This window comes from Alligator mississippiensis, chromosome 5 (assembly GCF_030867095.1).
Source record: "Alligator mississippiensis isolate rAllMis1 chromosome 5, rAllMis1, whole genome shotgun sequence".
Classification (NCBI taxonomy): Eukaryota; Metazoa; Chordata; order Crocodylia; family Alligatoridae; genus Alligator; species Alligator mississippiensis.
Window position 1 is genome coordinate 200,437,281 of NC_081828.1, and position 15,901 is coordinate 200,453,181.

The 15,901-nt window shown below is 43.1% G+C and overlaps 1 protein-coding gene across 9 annotated transcripts in view; it reads left to right on the plus strand.

The window, feature by feature from the left end:
- Window positions 1–15,901, plus strand: part of DIP2C (disco interacting protein 2 homolog C) — a 464,954-nt gene that overhangs the window by 208,661 nt on the left and 240,392 nt on the right. Inside the window, exon 1 of one of the 9 annotated variants that reach the window (XM_059729173.1) lies at window positions 1,864–1,881. The exons of 7 other annotated variants lie outside the window; for them this stretch is intronic. The gene's annotated coding sequence lies outside the window, so the exon portion shown is untranslated. Of the gene's footprint in view, window positions 1–1,863; window positions 1,882–4,529; window positions 4,594–15,901 lie in introns of those variants that run through there. One more of the 9 variants, XM_059729172.1, reaches the window with a different exon arrangement.

Genomic DNA, 15,901 nt, shown 5'->3' on the forward strand with positions numbered 1-15,901 from the left:
AAACCCTGGCTGTTCATGAAATTAGTGGTAGTCTGGCACTTTGCCCAAATCCAGTTCAGTTTAATAAGTGTGGAACAATATTCATAATTTTAAAGTGACCTTTTGGGGAAGAGCCTTCAAACTGAAGGCTTTTTTTAAACAAGAATTGCTTCTGGGTACTATTTTACTAATTATTTTTAAAAACACTGGGCTTTAATCGCAACAACAAAAACTTAGTGAATGTTACACAGGGAATATTACATTACCAGCACCATGGTGTTGTGGGAGGGCTATAAAGTGCCAAGGAGGATGGCTTAACTGGTGAAGATATAGTGAATATGCTTCAGTGTACAAAAGAGCCTCCTTTTAAACCCGAATAAGATAGAAACAATGTCTTCTATGTGCATAAGGAAATATCAGACCCTCTTTCATTTTTTTTAATGAGATTTAACCAGTTTTAAAATGTTTCACTACCTGTAATTGTTCTTGCTAGTCGGGTACATCTGGTGAATATATTCATGACTTGTGAGAGAGAAGATATCTTTCTGGTTCTTTTTCATGTTTTGATACTTGCTCTACAGCTCTAGGTTTCACCCAGATAATTTTAGAAGTCAGCCCTTTAGATAACATTAAATAATCTCTAGTATTTTAAACCAGATTTATCTGAATTGCTACAGAATATTGTACTAATTTTTTAGAAATTATCCATATGCTGACACGAATCTTTTATGACTATTTAAAAATGAATTATTGCTTAAAATTTTGAAATGCTAAGTGGTTCACTAAGCAGAAATCACTACTGGGTAATCTACAGTTTAAAATATTCAATAGCTTTTAGGCAATAATGTTTAATCTGACTGCCTTTTTCCATTAACAGTCGCATTTAGCTGTTGAGAAGAATGCATTCCCATATAATATACCCATCAAAAATATGTACCATTTGAAATCTGTCTTAACTGGAGCTTAAGTGGTTCATTGAATTTTGTGTAAGCTCTCTCCACTGGGGCAAAATCCTACAATATTTGTTAGTGTGTCATATTAAACTATACCAAATCTTAAAAATATATCCACTTGAGGCATATTTATTTTGTGACCTGGTTCACTGCTTGGCAATAGATAATATCATATTTACCCAAATCCAAGGTGACTTTGAATTTAAACAATCCCCAAAACTAGATTCTACACATCTAAAATGGAAAAATGTAAATTTGTTATAAATTTCATGTTTAGAATCTAATGATCGGAGGGTCATCTTAAATTTGCTATGTTTAAAAATGTTGAAATCAAGTACACTTAAGTCCTCAAGATGAACTGTTTTCCTTGTGTTTATAAAAATAATTTTCCCCTGGTGAAGTACTGTTATATCCTTATTTACACAGCTATAGCAGAGGGATGCGTGCATCATAATGTCTAGCATGTTTTTGGTCTTACTTAATGTTAGAAATTAATTTAATAGTATAATTATTCACATCGGTACTTAAAACATGCTACAAATGAACTTTAACTTCCCCCCATACAGCAAACTTCAAAATAATTGCTAATTTTCTTGGCCCAGTGCCTGAGCATCACGTCTTTTTATTCTGAAGTAAAATAGAGAGTTTGAAGAACATTTTACACGGTAGTTCAACAGCTGTAGTTTTCTCTGTTCTACATGATGAACCATTTTGGAAATACTTATTGTAAAACACAATGAAATTTTAATAAATCACTGAAATGAAACCCTAGACAGTTTTCAAGATTTTAACACTGCATTAGCAATTACTGACATGTAATGTAAAGAAGTGATAACAACCTATTAACTGCAAGCACTTAATGAATGAATTAATTATTTTAGCATGAAGAACAAATTAAGGACCAGATCTCCTAACTATTACAGAAATGTTGGGCATGATACTACGTAATGTAAGTAATCTTGTTTGAATGAATAAGACTTTTCATGGTAGTAAGCTGTACATCTCATACTGTTTGCAGGTTGGGTCTTCAACTTTTTTTCACTGATATGTAGCCTTGTTCAGCACGTCTTGCTCAAAACTCTTATTGAAATCTTACTGAAGTAAAAATGGAGCACATATTGTAAGAAAAATAGCGTGTACAGAGTGCCCAAACTCAAATAGTAGGGCTATCGTTGTCTGGCCATGAATTTTGAATTGCTTTGACTGAAGAATATGAATTCTGTAAAGGGTGTTTACCAGGATTTAAACCATCAAAAATGGTAGGAAAACTAGTGAATTCTTTTGAATTGGCCTTTTCCAGCCTCTGTATTCTTTACCTGACTTTTCATCACTTCTTTCTTTTCTGTTACTATAGTATTTGCTCCCCAGAGCCTGCCACCTACTCTTTCAGCCGTATTTGTGTAATTGTGCAGTGACATGCTTGGTTTCTGTGCCTTCTTTTTCCTCCTATTTCATTTGCCTCTCTTTGTCTCATCATGTCTACTCTTTCTTTCCATCTGACATCCTCTTCTCCATTGTGTTGTTCCCAGCTGAATATTCTGGTGTTCATTTTAAACTGTTGTATGTCTAGAAATTTTAGATACAAATGTAGTGCCTAGCATCTTCCAAGTAGTGCATTTTGCTGCAGGCAGGGCCTCTGTGTTTAGCCTTTGTGCAATAACCCTTTCAGGGAACCCCTTGAGTAGGAAGTGAGGAAAACACCTTTTGCTTTCCAATTCTCGTCTGACCAGTAGCTTAAGCTGAACCCTTTGATATGAAAACAAACCATGCTATGTAAAAGGTGGCAAGCAACTTACAGTCCAGGTACAGTACTGTGGCAAGGAAGTTTAGCGCCTGGGGGAAAATCTGCAGTGGCAACCCGCTTTCCCCCTGCGCACAGATCCGGGGGGCTCATACCCCCCCCCCCCCCCACTTGCCCAAGAGCACACCGAGCGGCAGGAGCCACTCTCTTCTGTCCCCACACCAGCCCAGACAAGCCACTTGTGGCTCTGTCCTGTGCTCTGCCCTGGCTGGGCAGCCCCTGCTAACGTCCCTTTGCTTCAGCACCTGGGGTGGTCACCCTGCTGCCCCCCTCGGCCCCCCGTTGCTACGACACTGCCCAAGAAAATAAGTTTTATTCAGAATAGCAGCAAATTGACGTGTGAATAGATCATTATGATCAAGAAGTTTGCTTATGAATTTGCATATGTTTGGATTCTGCAGTACGATAACAATGAAGGGAAGTGCAAAGAGAAAGTGTTTACTATTTGGAAATGTTCAAATTCCCTACCAGGTTTCATGTTGTCTTTTCAAAATAAGGAACTGTGATTCTGATTTGCTATGTGGAGTTACAGAGCCTTTAACTATAAAGGCTAAGTACAGACAGTCAAAAAGCCCAAGGCAGAATTGATTCAATCTGTGCTATCCTCTGTGTCCTACTGGCTGGCGCTGGTGCTGGGCTTCAGTGGGATGCACTGGGTGGGCTGGAGGCCTGCAGCAGGACTGGGCTGGCTCCATAAAGGGCAGAATTGGGCCCTGCTACCCAGTACAAGGCCAATCAGCACATCCCACCAGTGGCTGCAGGCAGCCCAGAGGGGCTTGAGCTGAGTGACAGGGCCATGCTGGGCAGCGGGGGCATGGGGGAGAGCCCCCTGTGGCAGACCCCAGTGGGGAGCCTGGGGCCAGGACAGGGGTCTGTTTCCTTTATTCCTGCCTGCCCCCAGTGCCTGACAGGCAAGGCAGGTGCAGGGATGGGGCACTGGCGAGCTCCTAGCTGAGCCAGTGGCTTGCAAGGAGGGAACCTCCCATGGCAGACCCCAGTGGGGGCAGGGGCCAGATCCAGGAAGGGGACCAGGTGGGCAGAGGGCCCCACAGCATCTGACAGGTGGGTCTCTGCTGAACCCCTAGCTGGGCTGGGCTGGTTTAGAGGCTTGGTGGGGGGGATCCTCTGCCATGGCCCCCCCCACAGCAGACCACAGTGCGGGGGCCAGGGTTGGGATGGGGGTCCATTTCTCACCCCCCTCCCAGCAGATCCCAGGGTGAGGCCAGGACAGGGGCAGGGTCTGTTTTCCCCCTGCCTGTCCCCAGCACTGGGGTTTGGTCCCAGGGGAAAGCCTTGCCTCTTTCCACCCATGCCCTCCCATGCTGGAACTGCTTGCTTGCTAGCTGGGTGCTGCACAGGGAGTAGGTAGGGGCCTGGTTCTTGGGAAAGCCCTACCTGTGTTTCCCTCCCCTACCCCCTATCTTTGCTTATGTTGCTTGCTCGCTGGCCAGAGTGAGCCCAGTCCCAGCTCTGTGGGAGCTCAGAGGCAGGACCAGCTAGGCTCTGGCTAGAGCGGTGAGTTGTGCTCCAGCACGCCTCCCGCAAAGGCACTTGGGATGCCAGGAGACTGTGACCCAGCCTGACTCACGGTGAGGGGGAGAGGGCTCTGGGGCAGAAGTTCCAGAGACTGCTTTAACCTAAATCGGTTAGATCTGATTCTGTATCCATCCAGGTCTATCTTATACTGGTTTGGACCATTTTGAAACCATTGTATGTGCACTGAACTTCTTTTCTGTTATAGGTTTGAACCAGTTTCCAATCACTTATACTAGTTTATATGTAATTTCTCTCCCTAGCCAAAAGATTTCCTCTTGGATATGTAAGCCTAGAAGAGGAGAGACAATGACATACACAATCAAGGTGATAGTTTTAACTTGTAGGTAAAGTCTTGATGGAGCTGTAACTTAGTGTGTCAGTTTTATTTACAACGCTTCTGTTTTAATGTGTCTTAATATACTAAGATTCCAGAGTTGGAGTTCCTATGCATTTTAAGAAAAAGTATCACTAGTGCATGTAGTTTTGCTTGCTTCTTTGTTTTAAAACTACTTATTAAGTAAAGTTATACAGAAAAAATACACAGTCTGATCACTGGCTTCAAATTTCACTATTATCCTGACATCTTGATTATTTCTATGAGTACAAATAAGAAAATTGAACCATGTTCCCCTTGGAGTTTCCTTGTTTTATATCAAAAACCTGCCTCTAATAGATGACTTGTATATAAAAAAAACATGGGGGGTATAAAAATAAAAATGATACCTATTAGACATGAGTCTCATACAATCCAAATTATTTTCATATAAATCATTACATTCTCCCAATAGTGCAATATACCATAAGTGTGAAAATCACCTGAGGAGCTGCAGGTATATTTTCTTCCTGCTGTCTTCGTATCAGAGCAACCTGTACCAGGTGGAAAACTTACCTACTGTGAACCATCTCCTTTATTTTCATATGCAGATGTATATTTAGGATTGTAGAAAAAACGTCAATGTCGTGTTTGAAAAATGCCATGTGATTTTGAAGTTAAAGGCCTTGTCATGATGTATACTTAGAAGGAATAGAGTTAAGGTTGAATGGATAACCTTAGCCCTTATCTTTTGACTTCACTTGGAAAAACCATTGTGTACATCAAAAAAGGGAATTTCAAGTAAAAGTGACAAAAAGTGGTGTTTAAATTTGTGCCAGCAACATTGGTTAGGGGTTACTAAGGGAGTCTAGAATTGCTAGGAGTAAGGGTGGTCATGTCATGCTGGTTACCCCAGCCATGGCCCTTCTGCCAGTGCCATTTTATTAAGTGTAATTCCTGTTTTTATTACACCAGCATAAGTCACTTTGGAAATCACTGGATGCTTACCAATGTTGGACCCATATAAGCAACACCAGAAACAGATCTGAAGACCTTGCTGTGAGAACCGGGATGTAAAACCCCTTGTCATTTAAGGGAAGATTTTTAACATCTAAATATCTTTTAAATTTTCAAGAGGGGTAAAAATATATCTCTGTTAATCATTATTGGATTTGCCAGGTGGAGAATGGATATGTTTTCATTTCATGACCTTTGTAGGACTAATGCAAATAGGAGTTGAGTTCAGATAATTTGACATAATTTAGCTTGTTAGTCCATGTCAGTCAAAAGAGAGGAGCACCTTTGTGCCAGTGCTAAATTAGGTTCTGGTATTGATTTACTGTTGATGACATACCAAATGATGAATGGCATTTAGTGTAGCTGTATCAAAAACTAGTATCATTATATAGTCACATATTCCATTGGTTACCATTATAGAGTCATCTTTTTAACCACAGATGTTACATTAATTCCTATGGATAGTTGAGTCATCATCTTCTCTTGGACACCTCATTTCCCCCTCTACACATAATTAATGTGGCGGAGCCATGCAACTACTTTATTGTTGACTGCTTTCTTGTTGAGAACCATAATTGCCAGGTCCTCATCCTGGGTGCGCAGGTGTGCTGCAACGTGAGGAGGTGGTCAACAGTCTGTGGTGCATCACCACACTCACATATTGGACTGTCCTTTAAGCTAGTCTTACAGAGCATGGCATTTAAAACGTCCAGCTCCAGAGCATATCCTGTTTAGTTTAATCTATAAATTGCAGGGGAGCTCATACCTGGGTGGATAGGGTGTTGTGTTGCTTATGAAGTGCTTGAGATTTGTAGCGTATTTCCTAAATAAAATGGAATAAATAGCATGATGCTGTCGAACTGTGGATGAATGTTTCCTTTTACTTCCCTAAAGTACTGCTTCCGCCTGGACTAGATGCGATCAGTAATGCATTATTGATGACAGCTGTGTCAATGTTCTGGCAGAGTTGTTAGGATTTAGACATTCCTTCAAGGCATTTCCCTCTTCATTCAAAGAATGCCATTGGGCATAATTAACTAGGTCCTCTATAGAGCACTCATGGTATGCAAGATCACTTTTATGTCTAGATGGGCTGAGGAGGAAGAGTTTCTCCCCCAGCACAAAGGCAGCCTTAATTCAGAAGTGTTTAACTGGCAGAGGCTGTGTTTATACATGCACTTTATTGTTTTGCAGTGTTTGGTCAGTTGTTTTCTCTTCACTCATGTACAGTGGTTTACATTCATATTTTGTTTGGGGCAGCAGAATATTTACTCTCATGGTATTTCAAAGAAAAATCCATGCAACATATTGGTTAAAGCATTTTATTCACATAAAAAAAAATACTGTTGAGGTCTTGTCTGCCAGAGATAATACAATGGACCCTTAAGTTTGCATGGTCTGTCTTTGTAGAATGAAGACATTTTACCTTAATGTTTCAGCCTCTGCAGCTGAGAGATCCGTGTATGGCCCATTAATTTTCCATCAGTACAGTATTAGTAGGTCCCAGGAGTTCCCTTTATTGTTGGTAGCTGTTTACAATCGTCTGTGCTGGATGAAATAATGCCTCACTTTACTCTGTTGACTGCATCTTGTCTTTGGATGATGCTAGTTTTCTTTTTGTGTACTGTTAATATATTTAATAATTAGTTCTTCTTACATGTAGGATATATTTACAAATAAAATAGATATGGTGCAAATAAATGCGTAAAATTGAAGGCCAGGTGGATTTATTTTACTTCCATTATAAAAATAAATTTACATTTATGTAGCAGGGATAAATGCTTTTGAAATGTGATGGATACTTGTGTGCACTTACAAATAATAGAATAATTCACTTCCCTCCCCCCCCCCGCCCACCCTGAAAAAACACACATTCCAATTACATCTTCTGTACTTTAATGTCTGATTAAATAGCAGCATTTTACACATTTGTACAAATTTCATAGGCTTTGTTTATAATTCTAATTCCCTATAAATGAATATTAAAACAGACACTGTGCTAAGTTTAAATGATCTTCTCTAGAAACTAATTGGATTACTTATGTTTTACCTTTCCTAAGGCATTTTGCATAGTTAGATAATTAAGAATTTGTTTTTCACAAGGAGATATACTGTTAATTGTATGCAGTAAACCTATTTAATTAACTGTTCTTTCCTAATATATGAAATTAATAAGTTTGATTTTGCCGTTGAGTTAGATAACCAGGGTTGTTCCATGCAGTATTTTTTTTTAAACTTTTACATAGCTTTTAAAAAAATAAATTATATTGCTGGAATAAAGAAAAAAGATCTGAAGTTTGCCTAGCTAACATGCCCAGGTTGATCTTGAAAGCTGTGGTTTGGGAGATGTTAGGAATGATTGTGCAAGTGATTTTTCAAAAACGTTCAAGAGGAAGTGACCCAGTGTATTTTATCCCAAGTTGAGAGGACACATTAGTTTTGGGAATGAGTTCTAATGTATCCTTTGTCACCTTGATCTGGAACTGGCTGAATCTTGAGGTAGACCAATTAAACCCCAGGGTGCAGACAGAAGTTACATTTGTGCAACTGGCACCTTGAAAGTGCTCTACAGCCATGCCCTGACAGAAGTGCATGGATTCAGAGTGCTTTAAAAGTCCCTGATTGCGCAGCAAATTAGCCCTCATTATAGAAGGGTTCAGATGAAGGCACTCCAAACTAGAGCACCTTCATTAATTTCTGTCTGCTTGGGCAGCTGGACTAATGCAGCCCAGCACTGCCTCCAGTGCTGGCTGCATGATAGGAAGGGCCAGGGAGAAGGGAGGGGAAGGAGCTTGGGCTGGGGTTTGCCCAGCCTGCACTAGATGGGGGGGGGGGGTGGATTGGAGCCCCTCCCCACTCCAGTGCAGGCTGGGAAACCCCCAGCCTGAGCTTCTGTCCCTCTCTTCTGTACCTCTCCCATTGTCAAGACAGCAGCAGAGCTAGGCGGGGGAGGGGGAGGAGGCTAGGAAAGAGAAGCTGCAGACATGCAGCTCCTTGGCTGGATTGACTCCAAAGTGGAGCTCAACCTCCCACCCTCCTGACCCAACAGCAAATATCTGTTGGGTTGGGAGGGTCAATTTAACACATGGCGTTTTTTATGAAGTGTCATGAGTTAGACCGGGGAGCTGCATGTTTTTCAGCACCTGCAAGTTCTATGGGCAATTTTTTTATAACAGAAAGAAAAATCAAATAGCTATTCTATACTGAACCTGGCTACAGCCAAGGAGATGTTTCAGCAGCCAGGAATCACCAGTATATGAGGCCACTTTCCCCTTGGCTTTTTCTGTTGCTTTTCCTCTAGCCTTGTGGTCAGCAACCAGTTCTTTACAGTACCTGTGCTAGGTCTTTTTTGCTAGGGTATTCTCTACTCACAAGGACTCCTTAGTATCCTCAGGGTAAGATCAGAAAAAAAATCACATATGGGCCTAAAGTGCAAATGAAGTAAAATGTAGGTGCTTATGACTAAGCTGCAGTTCACAAAAGCCCTGCCTACCTGTTTAGGTGTCGGGGTTTCTATGTGCCTCTGTTTTAATCAATTAAGTTACTTAAGATCCTAAATTCTGCTGTTGTATATATCAGCAGGGGCTTGATCATGCATATGTGTTTGGAGGACACTGAAGCATCTGGTTGACAGAGTTAGCGCAAAGAACAGCAGCCACAGATACCTTCACTTAAAAACATAACTGGAGGGGTCGATGGCGGGCCCCACCTCTTCTAAAATAATGTAATGTTTCTAGCATTTGCCCAGGAGTTAGGAGATGTAAATGGAAACATGACTTAGCTTTTCTGAGAACTTCAATCTCTGTACTTAATATTTATGGTGTAATGTATACAGTGACTCTAATACAAAATATATAAGTAGTCCCTGGAACAGGGACCAGAAGCCAGGATAACTCGCCCTCATTGCTGCACTACAGCATCATGTTCCCTCTTGCTTATCATCTCTGGCCCTGTGAATCTTGCTTTATTGTGATGTGCCACAACTTCAACAGGAAGAGTAGGAAGTGCCCTACCACAGACATTACTTATATTTGTGGATTAGGGTGTTCTCTTTTTAGTATTTCTGAAGGTGTTGAAGATTTTACTGTAGGCGTCTCCAGGGCTAGGGACAGAAATTATACATAAACCAGTTTAATAGACCAGAAACTAGTTTAAGCCTGTATGTAACAGAACAGAAGTTCGGTTCACTTAAACCACTCACAAAATGGCCCAAACTGATTTAAAATACACCTGGTTGGATTTAGTGTCAGATGTAACTGATTTGGGTCAACCCAGTGGAACTTCTGTCCTAGACCCCTTCCCGGTTCAAGTTAACTCTCAATCCCCCAGTATCCCAGGATGCTTGGCATTGCTGGGCTGGGCTGTGCTGTCTACTCCAGAGACCAAGGTTGGCCATGCCCCTTTACTCCCTAGCTGGACCACTATCTCTGCTCCAGCTGGCTGAGAAGCGGGTGGGGGTGGGAAATCCGGCTCCAGACCACAGCTGGGTCTGCCTGCTAGGGGTGGAGCTGCCCCTGCCAGGCTTTTCCCCTACTCGCAACTGGGGGCGGGGGGCAGACCCTGGTGTCAGGAAGGCAGAATGAGGCAGAGGGGAAAAGGGGGCTTTAACCCCCGCCCCCTACCTGGAACTCCAGCTGGGCTCTGTCTGGCAGGGGTGCAGCAGCCCCTGCCAGGCTTTTCCCTGCTCCCCACTTCAGTGGAGGGGCCAGAGGTGTTGCCAGCTGCCTGCCCCAGGCTGGCATGCTGAGGCAGAGGGGAAGGAGAGGGGGTTTAAATTCCCCTTTCCCCCCTCCGCAAGGGACCTCAACCAGGGATTGCCTGGCAGCGGCAAAGCAGTCCCTGCCTGGCTTTTCCCTTGCTCCCTGCTTGAGTGGGGGGCATGGCCAGATGCCAGTCAGGCTGAAGCGGGGTGTGGGAGACCCCCCCTCCATCTCAGCATACCAGCCCATCTGGCATCTGGCCACATCCCCTGCTCCTCTGCTCCAGTGAGGAATAGGGGAAAAGCCAGGCAGGGGCAGCTTCACCCTTGCAAGGCAGACCCCATCTGGGTTCCTGTGTGGGCTAGGGGAAGGAGGAGTTTAAACCCCCTTCCTTGTTCCAGACCCCAGCTGGGGTTTTCTCTGGGGGGGAGTGGGCAGCCCCTGCCACGCTTTTGCCCCTGCCCCCGTGCTCCCTGCTGAAGGTGGGACAGGGCAGCCCTTGCTGGGCTTTCCTCTCTCACTTGAATGAAGAGCGAGAGGAGTGGCCACCCGGCCCAGGGCTGGCACATGGAAGCTGGGAATTTAAATCCCCTCTCTCCTTATCTGAGCATGTGGCCATGTCCCCTGCTCCACTAGAGCCAGTAGTGAGGGGGGGCAAAAGCCTGGCAGGGGCTGCCTCCCCCAGCATACCCTGTCTGGGGCTAGGGGTGGGTTTAAACCCCCACCCTCCCTGCTTCAGCCTGCGAGCCCCCAGCTTGGGTGCGGCCAAACCCACGACTCTGTGCCGAGCAGGGGGCTGGGGCCTGGCAGGGGCTGCTCCCCTCTCCTCTCGAGGCAGACCCGGGCTGTGATCCTGTGCAGCTAGGGAAGGTCTCCCCACCTCAGCCTGCGAGCCCCCCCCCCCCCAACAATCTCTGCTCGAGGGGGTGGCAAAACCCTGGCAGGGACTGTCCCCACAGCAGGCAGTGGGGGACACAAGCCCGGCGGGGGCTGCCCTCCCAGGCAGATTGGGGCTGGGATCCCATGTGGGCCAGGGAGCTCCCCTTCCCCTGGCCTCAGCATGCTGGCCCCAGGCTGGGGCCTGGCTATATTCCCCCTTTGCTAAAGCAGGCAGGGGAGGAAAGCCTTGGAGGGCTTCTCTCCTTCCTTCCCTTTGGCAGTGGCAGGGAGGCATGCTCTAGCGCTCCCTGGCTTCTGGCCTGAGCTACTGCAGGCATATGGCTGCGTTTGCGGCATCAGAAACGAATGTCTGTTCTCTTGCTTCTTGTTTCAATCTACGCAGCTTAGACTAACATTGAATCAATTCAGCCTCTGGCTTTTTGACTGTCTGTACTTAGCCCTGATAACCTAATTTTGTTTCTGTTACATACAGCATCAAATCACCTGTATAGGAATTGCCATAAACATTAATTGGAATTAATGTGTCCATTTTTTGATAGCTATTTTAGTGCTTTAAATATTTACATAAGCACTTTTTACTCTTCTCTGTTTGCTGCTTTTCATTTTCCACTTGGGTATATTTAATGACTTTCTGTACACATAGAATGTTAAAGGCATAAATGCAGTCTGGGGTTTGCCTGCAGGACATCAGAAACCCAGACGAAAGGGATTATCACTGTTAACTTAAAAAACGTTGAATTTCTCCCTTTGCTACCTTCTTATCAACGTCTGCTGCTATATTTCGTACAGAAGCTCTAAAATCTAAAGACAGCAAAAAGAAAAGAGTTTGGCACTTGTGACTCTTTATTTTGGAATAAGCAAATGTCTCAACAAGTGGAACAACTCCCAAATTGCCATCCTTACCTTGGTGACAGAATACAGTAATCTCTTTCAAGCAGTTTTGCTATTCGGCCAAACACAGTAGTTAGTTTGAAGCTCTCAGACACAATATACTCTCGTATACAGGCAGTCTCGGACTTAGGACACAATAGGTTCCTGAAAACCGTGTCTTAAGTCGAAACGTTGTAATTTGGAACCAATTTTCTCATAAGAAACAATGTTATGATGGGGGATTGGTTCCTGAACCAAGGCCCGATACCCTATTTTCACCACAAATACCTCAGAATTTTGTACTCGATCAATTATAGATGAGTAATATAGTTACATTAATGTATTTATATTGTAAATAGCAAGCATGTTGATTTGGAAAGACTTCTTTGAGGTGACTTTGCTGGACTTTTTGAAGGGCTCTGGGCTGGAGTGTTCTTGGGAGTCTTGGCTGCAGGTTTTTCTGGAGTCTTGTCTGCTTTCTTAAAGAAAGTGTCCAAGGAAGTTTGGACAGATGTTCTCCAGGGAGATGAGCGACGCAGTGAGCTTGCTTGCTGGCGTGGTATTGCATCAGATCAAGCGTTGTAAAGACGAAACTGACGTCATAAAGTTGAAACAGGGTGTCAATTTATAAATGTTGTAAGTGCGAAACGTTGTAACTCGAAACATTGCAAGTTGAGGACTGACTGCCTGTACTCTTAATTTGTGCCCTTAGGTTATACATTAGAAAACTGTTAAAGAAAATGTGCATGAAGCAAGTTTTCATGGGTAGCTCAAGCATGAATTGTAAAAGCTATTTTACTTGAAGCAAAAATATTTGTTGTATTGTTAGTGATTTATCTGTTACAGCAGAATATTGACTATTCATGCCATCTACATAATCATATCACACTTGCCTGGGATTGTTTCAAAATCATGCATCTAAGCCAGTATGCTTTTCATGGAAGTCATTTATTTGCTGGTGGATAGATGTTCTCTATCTTCCGTGACAGATTCTTTGGAAAAGTAAATACTAATGTAAGGAGAGAGAGAACCAGAACACCACGTTAGGAAATGTATGAGGAAATTATATTAAAGCAGGAAGATTTTGCTTGTATGAAAATTGCTGCTTATAGCCAACTATTTGCACTTCAGCTGCATCCCTCTGTGGGAGTCCTGATGAGTGGATAGGGGGTGCTAACTGCAGCTTATGAACTAGAGAATCAGGTACAAACTATGCATAATCAGGTACTAGTGAGTTTTCTATCATCAGCAACCCAGCATGGTGTCTGCACATATGCAGCCACTGAACTGTTAGCAAAAGCTACAGAAAAGAAGTGAAATTCCTTTGAAGGCATAGATGTTGAAGCCTTTGGAATTTATTAATTTTCCTTTTTAGTCCTATATAGGATATCTAGATTCTTAGGTTTAAACTAAAAGAAAACTCAGTGATTGTTTTAAATGTTCACGTTACTTGTGACAAACCTGCACAGAGTTTGGGTTAAGTTTTGACTTCAGTTACAGTGGATTAGTGAAAGGCCAGTTTTCTGGATTTCAGAATAATGCCATAGATTTTTGTCAGCCTGGTTTTACTCTGCTCGTGCTGTGATCAGAATCTGTCTGGATGAATGTTAATCCAATGAAATGGATGGACTGAGCTATGTTATATGTCAGTTCTTCCTGTATAAAATCTAATCAGGTAAATATTGGGAAAGAGATTAGATTGTTGCAATTGGCCGCTTACTACTTGCTTGGAAGGAAATGATCCTTTAAAGAAGTTCTATATGCTAGGGTCATTTTTAATGCATGATAATGTCTTCAATTTTATGACATATGGCAAGAATAAAATCCAGTAGTCGTGGAAAATGAAACACTTTGCATGGTCTAATGGAACATAGTAATGTCATTTGATGATATTTTTGTTCCCAGCTTTTGAGTTGTAATGATTACCATGCTAGCATTTGGCCTTTGTTAGTACTCAGATGGGAATTCAAAAAGTTTTCTCTTTTCATTACAAAACCTTTTTTCCCCCTCTACAACTGATATTCCATTTACTTATATTTTTTCAGCCTATAGGGGCCTTTCTATACATTGCCAGATTTTCCTAATTCTTTTTTTAGTTTTTCCTGGAATTCTGTGTAAACAAGACCCTTTTAAATTATTTTTTTCTTAGTTTTCTCAAATATTTTCACTCCTATTGTTATAGAAAACAGAGGGCAAATGGTTTATGCAGGGACTAAAAGGAAGGTGGCTTTATTCATGCATCTAACAGCAGATGTTTAGGTGTTGGGCCTTACATTCTTTAGATTTATACTCTTCTCTTTTGTACATATCCTTCGACATCATCACATGAAATCAAGGCAGTTGAAGCAACACAACCAGCTTCTGAATGGTACAGATTCATAAGCAGCTAATGTCTGTTGTGGAGTTTCAGCAATGCTTTCAAGAGCCCAAATGTGATTGACTTTTCTCAAATTATTAAGGCAAAAAACATATTCCATTGTAATTTAATCTGCACCAGGACTGGGTTCATAGTATCATAGTACTTAGGGTTGGAAGGGACCTAAACATATCATCAGGTCCGACCCCCTGCCCCGGGCAGGAACAGGTGCCAGGATCATATCATCCCAGCCAAATATCTGTCCAGCCTCCTCTTGAAGACCCCCAAAGTAGGAGAGAGTACCACCTTACTTGGGAGCCCATTCCAGAGCCTGGCAGCCCTAACTGTAAGTACTGCCTCCCGATGTCTAGCTTGAACCTTCTCTCTAATAATTTGTGGCTGTTATTCCTAGTAACCCTGGGTGGTACCCAGGGGAAGAGAGCCTCCCCCAATTCCTGCTGTTCCCCCCTGGTGAGTTTGTAAACGGCCACCAGATCCCCTCTCGGCCTTCTCTTGTGGAGGCTGAATAGGTTTAGACCCTTTAGCCTCTCTTTGTAGGGCCTGCCCCACTGCCCCCGACCATGCGAGTGGCCCTCCTCTGGACCCTCTTAATGCTAGCCACATCTCTCTTGAAGTGTGGCACCCAGAACTGGACGCAGTACTCCAACTGTGGCCTGACCAGTGCCGCATAGAGGCGGAGGATCACCTCCTTGGACCTACTTGTGATGCATCTGTAGATGCATGACAAGGAAAGGTTGGAAATAACCTTCCCTCTCTCTCTAGCTCTCTCTGGTGTCAGATTCTCTCTTATTTTCCTGTGTGGAAACCAAAGATTTCAGAAACTGGAAGTGAATGGGAATGAGATACAAGACAAGAAGGGACTTTACCCAGTGCTTACTAATTACCCTTGATTACTTGGGGTGTTTATACATGTGTTCCAGGAGCGGGGGCAGGGGGGCGCTTTAACTCTTGGAGCCACTCTAATTAAAGCGCCCAGAGCATCACATGTATCAGCATCCCCCCACTGAAAAATGGCAGCAGGGTACTTCAACTAAAGCTCACTGAATGAGCTTTAGTTGAAGTGCCCCCACTGCCATTTTTCATCATGGGAACACCGATACACATGATGCTGGATTCCGCTGGAGCATGGTAATTACCACTGAAGTACGCTGGAGCATGGTAATTACCACACTCAAGCAGACTTGGTTGAGTCTGCTCCAACAGCCTGTAATTACAGCATGTCAGAGCAGCCTACCTGCATATGTATAGGTGCCCTGGGTGACCAGTCAGAAGGCTAGCTTTTCATTACTGAAAGTAATCATTGCGATCAACTAGATTGTTAGGGACCTCTAACAATTGTTAGGGATTTGGTCAGCTAGCTAATAAGAAAAATATCTATACCACACTTACTCAAATAGAAAATAACCCCAAATATAAGACAACCTCCCAATAATTAGATTCTATCTTTGGAAAATG